This window comes from Octodon degus, unplaced genomic scaffold (assembly GCF_000260255.1).
Source record: "Octodon degus isolate 3935 unplaced genomic scaffold, OctDeg1.0 scaffold00103, whole genome shotgun sequence".
NCBI lineage: Eukaryota > Metazoa > Chordata > Mammalia > Rodentia > Octodontidae > Octodon > Octodon degus.
In genome coordinates this window covers 226,980-231,153 of record NW_004524679.1, presented here as the reverse complement: position 1 = coordinate 231,153, position 4,174 = coordinate 226,980, and positions in this window count along the sequence as shown.

Here is a 4,174-nt window from a genome sequence, read left to right as displayed (position 1 = left end):
AAAGAAAAGAAAAAAATAATAGAAGTTTTGATGAAATATGATGATTAAATAGTATACTCTTGAATAATGAAATCACTAACAATAAAAATACAACCCATAGAGTGAGAAAAAATGCACTCAATTGTCCCTCAGACAAAGGACTTATATTTAAATCACATAAAAATTTGAAAAAAGATACAGATCCCCAAATTCAAAGACTTCATCCAAAAATAGGCATCTGAGATGAATACACACTTCATGGATACAATACAAATGGCAAACAAATGTATGGAAAAATGTTCAATATTATTGGTCATTTGAAAGATGCAAATTAAAACAACACTGAGATTTCACCTCTCCCCAAATGTATGGCTATCATTAGGAAATCAACCAATAATAAATATACAAGCTAGGATTAAAGGTCCAGTTCACCCCAGCTATTCCCATTCTGTGCATCTTCGCAGAAGAACTATAAACATCACACCGCAGCAATATTTGTGCATCCATATTTATAGAAGCACATTTTGTATTACCTAATAGCTAATTCTTTGAAATAACCTAAATGTCCATCAATTGATTAATGAATGAAAAGGTGGATTTTGAAATACAATTTATACAATGGAGTACTACTCATCCATGAAGAAGGATAAACTTCTAGGTTTGAATGCAACTTGGGACCATACTCATACAGGAAATAAATCAGATCCATATGTGTAAACATCGTATTGTGTCACTAGTGTGAAAAGTTTAACAAGTAAATAAGATCCAAAATGTACAACTGATATTGTGAATTGGGAAGAATCTACTCAAAAGCAAAGAGAAAGGTCCAGTCAAATAGCTCAGCAGATTAAAGTGCCTGCAAACAGGCACAGGGGCTGGGGGTTTGATCCCCGGGCCTGCTGCACACCACCCCCTGGCGGGGGGCGGCACACTGAGATGACAATTGAGACTGGGCATGGTGGCGCGCCTGTAGTGGCAGCTCTTGGGAGGCTGTAATCAGGCGATTACTATGAGTCCGATCTAGTAGTGAGGCCCTGAACACCCTGTAAACCCTTCCCTAAAAAAATAAATAAATAAAGCAAAGAGAAACTGGTGGATGAAAGAGAAAAGGGAATATATATATATATATATATATATATATATATATATATATATGTTATAAAACTAGTTATATAGTTAGAAAACTAGTTATACAGCTAGTTTTCCATAGTTCACTGAAAATACCCATCTCTAACAAAACTAAACAAAAAAAGGGGATACAAAGGAAGGACCATTTTGTATTTGTATATACAAAATAGTTAGGATAGATATACAGCTACTTTCTCTTAATTCAATGAGAAGAAAGATTTGTGCTAATAGTGTTTGGACAGGATATCCCGTCTGCATCTTGTACTATGGATAGCCACTAAGAAGATAACAATGCACAATGCATTAATTATTGAAACTGTCGTATTAATCAGTTTTGAAGCTGTCTCATTTCTGTTTCTCAATAAAATTAATAAAAAAATTATTGTAACTGTCCTACTAACCTGCTTTGCAACTGTCTCAATGCTATTTGTTTCTCAATAAAATTTAAAAAAAGAAAAGAAAATTGGTATTAATATTTTTAGACATTATTTCACGTCTGTATCTTGTACTCTGAGGAACTACTATGAAGATAACATTAGGCACTATATTAGTTATTGTTACTGTCTTATTTGCTTGATTTTTTTTAAAAAAGAAAATGATGCACAAAAACAGTAATCATAAAATACTGGCAGTAAAACCAAGCATGTTTCTTATAAAAATAAGTATGTTTATTTCCATGTGGAACTATTAGCTACAATAATATGATACTAGACATAATACCAAAAGTGTTGGTTATGATAGTAAAAATAAAAGGAAGGAACTATTGATATGAGGAAAAGGAAAAAAGAAAGAAGGAAGGGAAAAAGTTATATTTATATACACAGTCTAGCTTGAATAATTGTACTGAAGATTTCTGCTATGTATTCGAAGGAGATAAAGTTAATGCTTAAATTTTTCTCCTCTTTAATTACTTTTTTTTATGGTACCAGGGATTGAACTCAGGACCTTGTGCTTGCCCAGCAGGTGCTTATTGTACTGAGCTATCTCCCTGGCTCTATACTTTTTAATTTCTTATAACTTTTTTAAACCAATATTACACGTTTATATCTAGTAATCTAAAAAACTAATTTGAAGACAACATTATGCAATATAACAACCATTGTGGAATTGGTATCTTTTTTTAGTGAAAGTCTGCATTATTTCTAATTTTTGGACTATTTTATTATTTCTAAAATAAGGAGAAAGAAATCAAAGAATAAAAATTTAGAAGTAATAAATGCTGAAATCAGAAAAAAATTGCGTTTTATTATTTAACTGGTTAAATTTATCTGGAAATGTAAGGTAAGAAAAACAAATTCACATAGGATGAATGGATATTTGTACAATAAATAAAACAATTTTTCTGTACAACAACCTTACTTATGGTCCCTCTGAATATGGGAAGAAAATAGGAGTTTAGTCATTGTTTTCAGATAGAAAGATAGACATCTTTGATATTTATTCAAATAGTATGATAAAACAATTAAGACAATTTGGAAAGATCACTGTCAAAGTTACAATACAGTTGAGTTTATTCAGTGAATCTTTCAGCAAAGTAGGAATTTTTATTTTATTGCTAAATAAATTCATAAACTAACCAACCTGAAGAGAGAAGAAAAGCAGCAATAAAGTTCCTCCACAGGTGTTACATATAAATAATCTCATGTTCCTGGTCACCAGTACTCATACAACACTCTCTCTCTCTCTCTCTCTCTCTCTCTCTCTCTCTCTCTCTCTCCCTCCACAACCCTCTCTCTCTCCCTCCGTCATGCACATGCATGAGCAAGCCCCCAGGAGACAGGATAAAATGGTTGTTCTTAAATAGTGGTTCTTAAATTTTAGCATGCATCACAGTTACATGAGGACTTGTAAACACAGATTTCTGAGGTGTACGTCCAGAGTTTCTCATGTAAAAGGTCAAATGTAGCGCTTGAATAATTTGCATTTCTAACAACTTTCCAGATTATGCTGATACTTCTGATAAAGAAACATACTTTATCAACCATTACACTAAAGGTCATTGTAAATAGGTGGAAAAGAAAACTAATCTCAACAGGAGTATTTCATAATTTAGCTATTTCTATTTCATTTAAAATTTTACTTTGAGGGCCTGGAGCTCAGCAGCATAAGCGCCTGCCTGGTAAGTGCAAGGTCCTGAATTTGATCCCTAGAATCATAAAAAATCAAAACAAAACAAAAAAAAAAGAACTTTACATTGAATATAAAAAACTCAAATAAAAGTGAAGATTTTAAACTATAAGATTTTATTTTTTCAGATATAACATCATAGGTTTATTGAAAACTTAGTTCTTACCTTGAGTATGCAAAATACTAATTACACAAAATGTTCATTTATTTACTTCATAGTTTACAAATATATGGAAAAGAAGTTTGGTCAAATTTATACAACTTATTTATTAAGGTGAGGAATTATATAGAAAAACACATTTGTCTTGCTTAAGGCATATTTGGGAATAGTCCATTGTACAAATTATTGCACATCTGAAGCCACAGTGCATAGCAGACTGTCTGCACAAAAATGTCAAAGAAGTCAATCTGCTGTATTTATCAGACTTAGGTCATAAATGTAGATTGTAAGGCAAAAATAGATTTTCCTGGTAAAAGTATGCAGCAGTTTTACAACGTTGGCTCCCTCATTTGCTACCTTTAGAACCAAAATTCACCAAGCAATATCATGTAGGCAACTAAAATACATGTTTTGTACCTCAATTTATTTGTCTTCTAACATACTAATGGCTTTTAGAAGGCAAACAGAATACAGGGTGATCTTTATACTTGTATGGCCTCAAAGAAGAATTCAAGAAAATCTTTGTCTTTTGGCCCTCCCCACACATGGATCTAACTTATACCCTGATATCCACAACTTCCATTAACTATAGGATTTAAAAAAAAATTAATAGTCCAACATTACTTTCTCCATTAAATGTTAATATGAGAATCTTTCTAAAGGTTGTATTGTGGTTCTAAAACAGAAGTCTAAAGAGCTCCTGTGTGTATAATAAATAAATGCATAATGTAGTACAGTATGCTTTAGAAACCTCCAAGATGGCCGGGGAGATAGCTCCGT